Source organism: Mus pahari, chromosome 1, assembly GCF_900095145.1.
Source record: "Mus pahari chromosome 1, PAHARI_EIJ_v1.1, whole genome shotgun sequence".
NCBI lineage: Eukaryota > Metazoa > Chordata > Mammalia > Rodentia > Muridae > Mus > Mus pahari.
In genome coordinates, this window is record NC_034590.1 from 134,201,936 (window position 1) to 134,216,324 (window position 14,389).

The 14,389-nt window shown below is 40.0% G+C and overlaps 1 protein-coding gene across 18 annotated transcripts in view; it reads left to right on the forward strand.

Moving 5' to 3' along the window:
• Trpm3 (transient receptor potential cation channel subfamily M member 3) overlaps positions 1 to 14,389 on the forward strand; it is a 508,459-nt gene that overhangs the window by 4,286 nt on the left and 489,784 nt on the right. The gene's annotated exons all lie outside the window — the stretch shown is intronic.

Genomic DNA, 14,389 nt, shown 5'->3' on the forward strand with positions numbered 1-14,389 from the left:
AGAGAGAGAGAGAGAGAGAGAGAGAGAGAGAGAGGAGAAAAATGTGGGGGAGGTATATATTTGGTTTTTGAAACAGGGTCTCTGTATGTATCACTACCTGTCCTAGAACTCACTATGTCAACCAGGCTGACCTTAAATTCACAGAGCTCCACCTACTTTAGTCTCTCTCCCATGTACTAGGATAAAAGGCATGCACCATCGCACCTGGCTTTATTTTTTTAAACATATATAATAAATTATATTTGGGGAAGGTAGATTTCACTGTGCTTAATTTCCATTGTCTTTCTAGCCAGCTCTGTGACCTCAAGGCTACATAGTCTCTCTGTAACATGGAGTTTCTTTTAAAAATGAAGGGTTTCAGTCTTGAATAGTTCCCATGGTGACTCCCTATGGTGAGGCCCCCATGCTCTCTGGGAATGGAAGAACACACTATATCTGGGCTGAAAGGATTGGATATTTAGTGAAAAGAAAAGAAATGAAATAATAAATAGTGAGGTTCAAAACACATAGGATCTTGTCTACTAAAAAACTGCATTTGACCATTATCCATTATCCCAAAGCGGATGAGTTGATGTTTGCAAGGAAATGACTGCCAGATTCACTATTGTACTTTGGCTGTAGGATCTAGACCTGGTGAAACCTGGTTAAGTGGAAGATGAATTGTGAGATTAGCGACCTGGAGAACCTCTAAGAACCTGGGATAAGACCAAAGTAACAAAAGTAAATTAAATAGGGTCTTGTTGTGTTGTTTATTGGTGTCTGATGGAAGAACCTTGAATAATCTTTGACTTTCCATCTTTGGTGTCTGAATGATTGGAAGTCCCAGAACCTAAGAGCAAAGGTCCCGAGAAAGAAGGGCAGAGCTCCTTTGGTGAGCTAGAAAGATGTTAGCTGCTGATCTAATTAGTCAGAGTCAGAAGTTAGCAATGCGCTTCTTGGTCTTACTCATTTCATTGACTACAGGTCCCACGGAAGCTGTAGTAGCAGAACTTTGAACTAAATGACACGCACCTCTAGTAGTGTCATGTCTATGTTATGAGACTATAATATGATGTTGACCAATCATGTTAAACTATCCTCCATTTAACCAATTCGTGTCCCTCCTTGCAGCACAGTCTTATGGACTCTAGCTAATCCTTGTTTTACTTTGCTTTCCTTTCTGACTTTTACACATTGAAGCTAATGAATGTTGCCTGAGTAGCGAAGGACATTACTTGGTAGAACAGTGTCTGAGCTATGATATCAGGACTGATGTCTTATGCTCTGGCCCTCCTTATAAAGCTGTGCCATGCTCATCAGTCTGTTTCCAAAGCAAAGCAAAATGTTACTGAATACAGAGAGATTTGTAGTCCATCATTGCAAATGGTGGTCCTTCCAGAAAAACACTGCTCAAGTGATTTCAAGTTCTCAACAACCAATTCTATGGGGACTTATTTCAACCTTTATTTTTATTTGTTTGGTTTTTAAGAAGTCTCATAATCTCATGCAAAGATTACAACCAAGAGCAACCACACCCACCTTTCAATTTGTATTTTAAGTAGCTGACCTCCAAAGGTCTTCCAATCCCATATAAGATTCAGGATTTTCTCTGAGAGGTAGAAAAAAAGCCAACTGCAGATTTTTGCTTAATGAGGGCAGGTCACAAATGAACCTTAGTCGTGAGCAACAGTTAACTTCAAGACATCAATTAAAACACCCCCTTCCCTGTCCATTCTATCTATACATGATGAAATTATAATGATGTGGGCTCAGGGAGTTTGCTGTAGATAAGGAATAATTGATTTTTAGGAAAATAAGGTATGTTGGTAAATAGAATTTTAAGGCTGCACATAAAGAGAACTTTGTCTTTCCATCTCATAGAATATCAGCCTCCAAATCCTTTAAGAAAAAGTGAGAAAGAAATGATAAAAACAGGAGAATGTGGCCAGGCTGAAAACTCCAAGGACTGTCGGATGCACTTTAGATTGTGGCTTCCACTCATGGTGCACCCTATATTATGTGACTTGGCTTTTTGTGAACTGTTCCCAGACAGCCTGAGGGGAATTTCTGCAGCCACAAGAAACGTTCTTGTTGCTCTGGAAAGTTCTGTCTACTCTATTGTGGACAGAAGAATGAAACTGTGTGGTGGTGGGGATGAGGAAGGAAATGGTTGGGATGTCCAAGTCCAGGGCCACCTCACTTAAGAAAGCATGGGGTCACAGCAGTGCTCCTGCCAAACTCGGTCTCTGCCTTTTGTGGTGACTTCCTGCAGTGTGGCTTCCAGACCTACCCTCTCCTGGCTGCTAGTATAACCTCGGCTGGCCCCAGAACTCTAGACAGTTAGATTACATCTTTCCTTTCCACTATCTGACACAAATAAGTCCATTAATCCAAAGTATTCAATAAGTGTGTATTGAATAATCAGAAACAAAAAAGAATCAATGGTAAAAGATACATAAAATCTTAAGACTAACCATAATCTGGAGAGCCTCTGAAGAGAACAGGTTTTCTAGTCTCAAAGTAATTGATTCAGTTAGTAGGCAAAGCTCCAGGGCTTGCAGTTTACCCAGCTCTGGGCCCAGGGATCTGCATTTTAACCAGCTCTCAAAGTAAGCTGGTTGCTGTCACCCACGGCTCTTCTAAGAACGGACCCCACATTGAGGGAAGCAGAGTTGGAGGGGGGCTTAATTCAGTGGCCCAGCTTTTGTTGGCATCTGGGCTAAGCAGATCTTGTGTTAGTCAACAGTGGAAGCAAAGGGTTTGAAGTAAACAGCTCACAGGTTTTCAAAATTTAATCACAAAAGATCATGTACAGAGAGAAATAAATTGAGTTCAGCTGCCCTGCTCTGGGTTGTAGATAATGTCGCATTATAATCTGAAGAGATGTTTGTCCTCATTCCTTTAATTTTCTGCTTATTTATATGATCATTTCTCGGTTTTTCTTTTGTATGGCTAGGTCATATAATAAAAGTTCACATTTTCTGTCTTGAATTTATTTGAGATATGGTTATGAGCAGAGCCCCCAAAGACAGTCTTAGTAATTAAGATTCTGTTATGTTCCCATAAAATTTGAGTATTGCACCAAACATTCTGCATGCCCTTTAGATTGAAATGGTATTGGATGACACCCCTGAAGGTCCTCCATAACTGACACCCACAGCGCAGAAGGCACCAGCATCCTACCAGGTCCACATCACAATCACCAAAGCATCTAGTGATTCTAGACTAGCATAGGGAAGAAGACAACATTCAGTGTTTCTGTTTGAAAAAAAATTCAGATTTAAAATTAAAGCCTTACATGTGATTTTTCAGTGGTGCCTTGTATTAAATATTATATAATATTATATATGGAAGAGTAGAGCTAAGAAAGACTAATTTTTTTTTTTTTTTTTTTTACTGAGCACATGATTGAACTTTGGTCATTTCGAATGGGACCTTTATGTTTTGTAACACAGAAAATTTGAAATTGAGAGCATTTGGGAATTCTTTTCTACCCATTGGCTCTATTTCACTTCATTTTCAGGCACATATACCTTGGAATTGTAGTTCGGGAACTGTATCAATCTGTTATATTTCTTTACCTATAAATATTTTCCAAGAGTTACTGTTAGTTATAAATGTAGACATATTATAGGTCAATAGATTCTGGATGGATTAAGACAGTGAGAAAGGACAGAAAGGGAAAGGGATAAAGTCAGGTCAGACAAGAGAAAGCAGGGAAGTAGGACGAGAATAGGAAGGAGAGAGGGGAAGAGGGAGGAGGTGGCTATTCATCCAATACAATGAGCTCTTGAAGGGGTATTTCTCAATGAAGTCCAAGATTGTCAGTCATAGACCCAGTTCTGAATGTTCTATCCAAGTCACAATACTGGGAGGACCCTGAGAAGCTGTATTTCACCTGCAATTTTATGCATAATAAAATTAGAAACTCTCTCCTTTTAAAGTGTGCCATGTCAGTGAAGAGACACGGGCTCGTTAAATTACGACTCTGGCAGGAGTGCATCTCAGTATCTGATTTTACCACTAAAACCTGGGTGTGTACCATCTTTCTGTACTTCTATGTACACATCTATACATCTATCTTATCTTTCACCCACACTTTGTAATTTCTTATGCTCACAGAGTCCCAAGGACTATTACACTACTTTCTTATGGGATCATGCTGGAAAACTAATACATTCTGGAAAGGTTTGTAGTATCCTGGGCTAGATGAGATGACAGTATCACGTTCTTCTTTACTTGAGATACCATGCACTTTCATGGGGCATGACAGAGACACCTTAAAAAAGTGCTAGTCTGACTCTGCCTGTCACTGTGGCTCTTGGTGAACGAAATAAGTTCCTCCCAAGCCTTCTATTCCTTAGGTTTCCTTCTGTTTACAAGAGTCACTTATTCATCAGATCATCCAACTAGAAAACCTAGGTTGTTGCCTTTTTTGCCTTACTTTGTTTTATTCTTACATAATCTGACAATTAGTCCTGCCAGATTTTCTCCTCTTTCTGATCCGCCCCCTTCTGTCTATTCCTAGTTCCCAAATTTGGCCTCTCTTGTTTCTTGGGCCCAAAAATACTATAACTGTCTCCAGTCTTGTCCACCTGAAATCATTCCTCCCCCCCCCCCCCAGAATGGTTCACTTAAGATACAAGTGAGCTGAGGCTGGTGTGTTCCTGTATCTGATGTTCTTCGATGGTTCTCTGGGTTCTATCAAATACAATCTGAACTTCTTGACCCAATAAGCAAGGTCTCCCATGATCTGGCCACTGATACTTCTCCGACTTCATATGTCACTCTGATTGTGGAAATCTTTATAGTTTGTCTTTTGGCACAAGTGATTTCAATACATGGAAAGTCTAATCAGTTTCTCTTCATCAATTTCTGTCCATTATTAAATGCTCAACTCAGGTGAGCAGAATGTGTCCAGAAGACGATCTCCTGAGAAGCAAGATGGGGCTCTCCTCTTTTGCATGTTAATAAAATCAATTACTGTTCCCTCTCCCCACCCAACCCCAATATTGAAGATCTTCTCAAAGTCAGGAATCATATTTCACTCAGTTTGGTACAAGGGGAGCTTGGTAGAGAAGCAGAGACACAGAGATGTGAAATGAACTGTGCTTGAGCAGGTAACAGTCGATGGAAGTGAAGTCATGTGCTGGGTTCAGGCATGAGATGTTGCTACTTAGAAAATTAAATGTCAGTACAGTCCCCTGTCATTTTTCGACAATTAGAGAATATTGAGGTTATTTACTTTATGTGTTGCTTACACTGGAAGATTAAATAATTGAATGAATAACCAATCCAGTACTTAAAGCAGTCCAGCACCTAGTAAAAAGCACAGCAAAGTGGCTGTGAACTCAAAAAGACACTAAGTTGTTCAGACCAGGTACCTGTTTGAAGAATATTTACTGAAAGAAAAGTGAAAAATGAAATTACATCATTTATTGATTGTGTTAGAGTGGATACAGTCCTTCATTTAGTGAGCTAATAGAATTTATTTCCTTTAATAATGTTCTTGCCTGGGCTATGCTGTAAACTAAAGAAAGTAATATTAGAAGGAGAACACTGTTAATCCTGTTGTGACCTCTCCTGATTTACCTTTAACTGGGTGTCTGGCAAATATCTAGAGATAATGACATAGGTAATGTCCTACTGAAATATTCGAGTGCTTTAACGTGCATGCAATTTGAGAGTTGCTTTTCTGATACATTGGACTATTTTACTACATTATTTACTATATAATAATGTCAAGTGGAAATCTTAGTTTATCAAGTTCCCATAAAGAAAAAACATCGATGAAAATAACTACCTGGTAGAAGAGATTAAAATTCTTAAAAAATAATTCCCCTGTTGGTGGTTAAATTCAAGAGCACATGTGACCATATAAAAGGTATGTAACTATCTGTGGGATTATATCTGTCTTCTTGCTGGATGAAAGTGTTGGCAAAAAGTGAGCCATCCGATAACAATTGTTGGCCCTACAGTGGCTCGAAGGCTGGCTGGACCATGTCGGATCTGGCAGTTACACTTAGGTGCACAGGTGTGCAATGCTTTGAGTGCTTCCTTTTAACCTCAGTACCACTGATGTCCTGAGCATTCAGAGCAGTATCTTCGGTTTCCACATACTGTATTCAAAGCAGAGTCTTCATTGTTCCAGCCAAAATTGGCTCTACACATTGACTAGTTGGAAGTGAAACATCATCCGAAGTTGACAACAGCTTCTCTGAAAGTTCCATTCTGCAGACAGGTATTTTAAGGCTTGCTTGGGTCATTTGCTTTCTCTAGACTCTCATGAGATCATTTGTAGACTTGGGAAGGGGATACTCTATCATTGGATGTACTTTCCTGTTTTACAAGAGTCTGGAGTTTACCTTACATGGGGAGAATTAACTGGTACTATTCACTAAAGATAGAAAGACTAAAATTATTTTCTATGTTATTGTAAATATGATCAGTTTCTGTGAAAGTAAACATTCCATAGTCTTGCTTTGCAAATTAAAACTAGTAATATGTCCATTTGATTGATGCATCAAGTAGAATACTTAATTGTATCACTATTTTGTTCTATAATAACATCAACTTAGAACTATTAAAGAAAATGCAACACAAAGTTCATTTCAATGAATACCTAAAGACATTCTACTTCAGCATGATTTTTTTTCATGGCATTAGCTCATGTGAGCAAGGGTTAGAGATTAATTAGGGATTTGTATAAGAGGCTATATAATTTAATGTAAAGATTGCCGTAACTAGAGTCAAGTTTTGGTCATTAACTTCAGCATGATCAAATGGACAATTAACTACACTAAACTGCCTTGGAGAAGTCAACTAGAACTCGAGTTGAGTTGCCAAGAACACTTTTACTTTTGGTGTCTTCATTGTCATTGTATAATGACAGAGGTTTGGGTTAGATAAGGACCAGTCAAAATTGTTACCATAAAAAGCCAGATCATCAATATCTCAGGCTTTGTGGGTCAGATAGTCTCTGTTTTAACTGCTTTGTAGGCGACCCACTCTGTACTATTTTACTGGGGCTCAGTATCAGTAATAAGACGGAGCATAACAGATGAGGGCTGTTGTGTCCCAGTTAAACGTTCATGAGCACCAAAATTTAAATTTCATTCAATTTCAAATGCCACCCAATACTACTCTTTCATTCTTTGTAACAACTTTAAATGCAAAGTAAAGTATTTTTAGCTTACCATGGGTAGACAGAAGGTAAATGGGACAAAGTCTGAAGAAAACAGTTTGTCATCCATGACATAAGGTCACTTCCTGCTTAACATTTTTTTAATTGGATGTTTCTTTTTTGTTTAATTTTTATACAACTTATTTTGATCAGGACTCCCCACGCACTTCCCAGACCCTCCTACCTTCTTATTCAACCTCATGTTCTCTTTCTCAAAAGAAATTAAAACAAAAACTAATAAAACAAAAAAAAATGGCAAAATGAAACTAAAAGCCCCCCTCCCACATTCCCACATCCCAGCCCCTCCACACACAGCCTTGAAGTTTGTTTTGTGTTAGCCAAGTACTGGGCATAGTGTCTGTCCTAGGGTGTGGGTTAGTACCCAGTGACACTCCAGTGCAGAAACCCGATTTTCTCCCTTTCCCAAGAGGTATTAGTTGCAAACAGCTCCTTGGCTAGGGGCGGGACCTTGTATCTACTTCCATTTACACAGGGACCCATGGTGGACAATGTGTAGAAAGTGACTGCAGGAATCTAAACAGAAGCAGAAGCAGAAAGATGACAAAAGTGGGAGTGGTAGATCACTCCAAAGAAACAGTGTCTTCCACGAACAGCAGGACTGGTGCACATATGAACTCACAGAGCCCGTGACAACATGCACAGGGCCTGCACAGCTTCAAGCCAAACAAAGCCTCTGCTCTAACACGTTTTGATGACAGAAGGGTGAAGGATTATAATAGCATGCCACCTCCTTAAGGAAGCTGAGATGAAGCCACTTGTCCACTGTTTGCTGGGATCAGTAGGTTATCTTATGATGGACAAATACTTGTCTTTTCTCTTTAAAACATATACTCTCACTTCTTCCATTATTCAGAGATTATATTGAAATGTCCAAGGACTGAAAGTGAAGTATTAACATTTTAACATTTAGAATGTCCTTTTCAGCTTGCAGGGTATTTTGTTCTATAGAAGATGAAATGTACTTTGCAGCACGGTCTTGTGAACAACTATAGTAGGTCCATTCCCTCCTCGTTTTAGGTGAAAATGTCGAGTTAGATAAGCCTCGTGCTAGTGGGTTTTTCTGATTTCCTATCCTCTTCTACTTCTTACCTCTGTCTCTTCTGAATCTCTTTCTTCCTCTAGCTAGCCTACAAGAGTTCTCTCATAAACCTATAAAGGAAACACAGAGATTATTTGGGTACCCCCCCATGTATGTATGTATGTATGTATGTATGTATGTATGTATTCACTTTACATCCCAATCAAAGTCCCCCTCACCTCTCAGTTCCCCCTCACTTACTCCCTTTGTCCACCCCCTCCCCATCTCCTCTGAGAAGATGGAGCCCCCTACCCCCAAATATCAATACCAGCCCACCCTAGCATATCAGGTCTTTCCAAGACTAGGCACATCCTTTCCCACTGAGGCCAGACCAGGCAGCCCAGATCAGGATCCACAGTCAGGAAACAGATTCGGGGACAGCCCCTGCTCTAGTTGTTGTGGGACCTTCAGGAAGAACAAGCTGCACTTCTACTACATATGGGTACCATACATACATACATACATACATACATATATACATACATACATACATACATACATACATACATATGGGGTGAGGCTAGGTCCATCCATGTATGCCCTTTAGTTGGTGGTTCAGTCTCTGGAAGCCTCCAAGGGCCTGGATTAGTTGATACTGTTGGTCTTCCTGTGGAAAAACTGATGCTCAAAATTTCCCCCAAAGCCTTCCACAAGACTCTCCAAGCTCCCTCCATCTAATATTTGGCTATGGGTCTCTGAATCTGTTTCAGTCAGCTGTTAAGTGTAGCCTCTCAGAGGACAGCTATGCTAGACTTTTCTTTGCAAGCATAACATGGTATCATTAATAGTATTAGGGATTGGTTCTTGTCCATGGTGGGGTGTGGGTGGGGAGGGGGGTGGTGTCTTTTAAAAGCTTGTTCTCAAAAGGATCATGGACAAGACACAAAATTCTGGATCTTCCTTTGTTATAAATTAAATTGGTGAATTGAATAATTATTAAATTAATACCTCTAGTGTTAGTATAGACTATAATTAGTATTCAGTAAATATAAATTATTTTCCTTTGAATCTAATAAAATAGAAATGGTACAATGCGCAAATGAACAAAATCAATGATGTCTTTTGAGTAATTTGCAGTTGTGGAATCCATGTGTGGAACTGTTTTTCACTTTTAGTGTCTGTGTGTTGCATTGATGTTCCCAGAGAAACGTATCCATATGGTGAACACATATATGTAGATGCATGTCTACAGGTGTATGTATGTGTTCTGTAAGAGCACATACACAAGAACAAGGAGACTGTCTCATTGTGGAATATCGCCTCCTTTGCTCTCAGAGGTTCAGCAAGTCTGAAACCTGCAGGGTTTCAAGTCTCAGTAAGCCGGCCAGCTAGAGATTCAGGAGAGGTCAAGCTAGATTTGCTCTGGAACTAAGAAGAGCTGATGCTGCAGAAGTCTGCAGAGAGATTCTTCATTGCTTAGAGGAGGTTGGCCCCTTTGGACATCTGGTCCCCACCTCGACATTATGGAGCATAATATGTCCTAACCAAAGTCTTATGGTTTCAACGTAAACCACATATAAAAGCACTCTCGTAGAAATATCTGGAATGTTTGACCAAATCCAAATACCCTGGGTGCCATGGCCCAGACAGCCTGACATACATGAGTCATCATATAGGTCTTTGTTAATTACTCGTGCTAGATGTAAATGACAATTTTCTTCTAAACTTAAGCTTTAGCATATCCAGTACTAGAATGAAAGTGCATCCTACCCACAGAAGTTGTAGCCTTCTTTGTTCTGGGGCCCACAGGGTTCCATTTCTGTTCTTATCTCTATATTTTTCTTTGGAGCCTAACTTTTTCCTCTTCCCCTACTCTCCCCTAACATTTGCCAGGGCACCACATTCTAAGTGATCTTGGATTTTCATTCCTTACATCTAGCTTCTCTGTGATGCCTGTGGACTAATCTCACTGTGATTAATATTTCCAGCTGACCTGAAGTTTACCATTCTGAATTTGTATTTTTGAAAAAATAAAATGTACAACAGCACATTCTTTATAAATCATGTGATAATAACTGAATGCAAATGAGATTTTGTGACATTTTAATTAATACAGAATTACCATGCAAGAAGTTGTTCTGCATACAATAGGTTGTTAATATTTTAGTCAGCGTTGACCTGTTTTCACTGGCATTATTCTGAAGGCCCAAAGTTCATACACATTTAATATTCAGTGTGCATATTGGTTTTGGTTTTGTGCACTGTCACACATCAACACGAAAATATATGAAACTGGGTTTACTCCCTATTCGTTTTTTCTCTATTCATTTTTGTATTCTTTCCACAATGTTTATTCTACAGTAATTGCCTGTGTCGTGTCACAAATTGTGCTGTATTAGAAGTTGCAATATGAAAACCGCTAATCCTTTGATCAAAAAGGGCTAATGATGGCAGTAGAGGTCAGAGAAGGACATGGGGGATATTTTTGTATTGGGAAGTTAAGATGCACACACGAAGTACAGCGAAGAAAGGTAGCCAGGTTTTTTTGTTTGTTTGTTTTGTTTTTTTAGGAAAGGCAACATCTGGTGGAAAATGACGGAGTTTTGAAAACTGGGTAGAAAGGACACTGTTGGACAATGGAGTGCCATAAAAGAAAGAGAAGTATTGTCCAGGGCAGGACAGGGACTTGCAGAAAGGGAGCAGACATTTGTAAAGGGTGAGGGCTGTGTAACACGGAGGGAGCCCCAGGAGGCTGGGGGTTGTTACAGCGGAGGGTATGGGGTGTTCATTAGCTGGGCTGTACAGCTTGTACTGCCGAGTTTAGGCTGCTCAGTTGAAGTGCAACACTGCCACCTCCTCACCCTCTGCCTCAAAGCTTTGGAGATAGCACCACTTCCCCCAGCTGTGCCAATGCAGGGGCGAACCCAAATTCATTAGTCATTTAATGTGGGAACTGTTCAGCCCCAGCAGGATGCTCTTGAGAGGGTTTTCACTGTGGGGGGCATGTTTTACTGTTCTTTCTTTCTTCTCTTTCTCTCTTTTTTGTTTCCTTCATAATTTATATTTTTGTGCCCCCCAGCAAACTCATTTTCCATATCCAAACAACTTTGCCAAACTGCTTCATGGAGAAGCATCTCATTGTATTTTATGCATTCTAAAGAGCTTTGTCCAGGATGATAATGGCTTTGGGAGAATTACAGTAAACAAGTGTGGTGGCAAGAATACTTTTATTTTGCTCTGGAAATCTCTGAAATAGAAGGTAAAGGGAAGAATGGGCATGCTTGGTTTTAGTCGCTTGGTCACTAAGCAAGGGAGGGGTGCCGACATATGGGTCTTTCCTCAGTAAGTGGGCCTATTCCATACTTTGGGGTTCTTGAGTTCTGAATTGATTCTCTAGATGGACAACCTCCAATAGCCCATGAATGCCTCCAACAAATAACCTAGTCGAGGTAATACTAGAGCATCATAAGGAGACTTTCCTGACAAACTGTATAACTTACATTGGGCATTATTAATGAATTTTTACTGTAACCTCAATAATATCTACAGTCACTGTGTGACCATCCTTGCCAAAGCACATTAATTTGCAATGGTGTCCTTTCCAGTTAAGTTTGCCTTCACCATCAGTGCTGAAGGTTCAGGATAGCTAACCTTTATTGCTGGCTTGTAGAATCTTCCATCTCTCGGGGCCAGCTAAATCTTCTAAATAACAGTGACTCAACCAGGAGTAGCCTTTGATATACAAAAGATACCTTATGTCCACCTGACCTTGTCACCAGAAGGCATCACTCCTCTCTTTTAAATACCAGGGCCTGGGATCTGGCAAGTAAGACCCACCCCTGTAACACAGAGCTCAACAGGAACACACCAAGGAGCCAAGCCCAAATGATTCCCAGGCTTTGCCTCACTTCCCCAGGACACTGAACAGAGCAGACCTAAACCTACTCCTTTGCTCCTGTCTTCTTCCTCCTGACCACAAGGTTTTGTATTGATTTTTGTTTTCAAGTGGCCATGTGTCTCACGGGCACCTCCTCTAGAATTTGAATCTAGTGAACTGTTTTCCTGAGCCACTTCTGTGACTGTCCCAGGCCTTGTTATCACATGGATCTGCTACCCACAGCACTTCTATGTCAGATTTACTTTGGTTTTGTATTAAGTTGAATCATACCAAATGTATTTTGCATCTGGCTTCTTCCACTCAATATATGTCTGACATTTAGTCATTTTGCTTTCTTTATCATTCTCAATGGTATGAGTATACCATATCTAAGGTCTCATATTTTTATAAATGGGCATTTGGGTTATTTCTCTTTATAGGTCCCATAATGGAAGTTGTGGTGGACATACCTGAGAACATACGCACTCATTTGTTTTGGTATCTCTAGGGATGTAATTGTGATTTTAGGTTATAAATGTTTGACAGAAGTAAAAACAACCATAGAATTCTTCCACAACAATAATACTGTTTTACACTCTTATAATGCAATTGCTGTACTTATATATTCATATGGATGAATTTATCTATCTATCCTGTGCAGTCACGTCTCTTTGTGCTTACAATTTGTAGTTCACTAATGGCTAATCTAGTGATCTTCATTCACATATTAATTTTGTAAAGTAGCAACAGCTAGAAAACTTTATGGGTTTGGCCAAAGAAAGGAAGCAGTTATTGAATTACAGTGACTAAACACCAAGACTCATAATGTGCATCTTATTTAATCTCCAGTAATAAAGTTTTACTGTATCCGTTTTCAGATGGGGAATGTGAGTCTGGGAGAGGTTAAAATGATGTAGGGATAGTAAGAACATCAAGTACTTGGCACTGTGGTCAGGAGAAATGCAAGAGGACATGGGAAGTTTTGAGAATAGCAGCTGTCACGTGAGAAGGTATTCTTGTCTTTTTGCTGTTCTGAAAGGATGCTACAAATTATAAATTAAAAGGCTGTTAGCCGGGCAGTGGTAGCACACACCTTTAATCCCAGCACTTGGGAGGCAGAGGCAGGCGGATTTCTGAGTTCGAGAGGCCAGCCTGGTCTACAAAGTGAGTTCCAGGACAGCCAGGGGCTACACATAGAAACCCTGTCTCAAAAAAATCAAATAATAATAATAATAATAATAATAAAGCTATTAACTGTCTCTCTTAAGGAGAACCTGAATTTCACACCAAGAAATGTTACAAAATGTTGTCTGCACCTGAGTGAGTAGGGTAGGCTTACCTATAAAGAGAATCCAAATGAGTCTGAATGTTCTTAGGAGAAAAAAAAAAAACAAAAAAAAAAACAAACCCACACTTTGATGGAGGTAGGTTTTGGTGGAAAGGGGTTCACATTTCAGAAAGAGAGTGTGATAGCTAATCCTATCCATCTGCTTGGCAGATCAGAATCACCTAGGAAACATACATCCGGAAACTGTTAGGGATGTTTTAGGATGGTTTAAATGAGATGAGAAGACCCATGCTAAATGTAGGCAAAACCATTCCATGGACCAGGATCTTGGATGAATAGAAGTGAGTAGGGATGTAGAACACCAACACTCATCTACACTTCCTGAATGTGGGTACAGTAGACCTGATGATTTCCCTGCTATAGACTGTACTGACAAATTGTGAGTCAAAATAAACCTTACTTGAAGTTACATTCATGGGCATTTGGTTGCAGCAGTGAGAAAAGTAGCCCAGAAAATTAGTGCCAAAGAGTGAACATGCTGTTTCTGTGATAAATCTGAGCATGTGGTTCTTAGGCCTTTGGCATTGGTCTGTAGGGAGAATGTAGAGAGTTTGGGGCAAGGGCTAGAGAAGCTTTAGAAATCTCTAAGGGGCACTTAATGGACCTCTTGATAGGAGCTCCAAAGAGCAGAATATCAAGAAAGAGGAATGTGGACATGGGAGGCCAGTCTCAGGTCTTCAAAGGAGAACGTGAGAACTCTGCTGAGAATTGGGATAGTTGCCATTCTCATTGCCCTCTGGGAGAGAATGTTGCTCTGTGTGTCCTGAGAACTCGAGGGAGGCTTAATTTAAAAGTTACGGACTTACATACAGCCTAGCACACAGATGGTATCATGGCTGCTCCTCACTGCTAAGATAGAGAGTAAGTATGACTAATAACGTCAAAAGGTCTGAAAACTGTGAACCACGAAAAATAGTGTCAGCCAGGTGAACATTTGAGGACAAGCCAGGCGCAGACTAACTG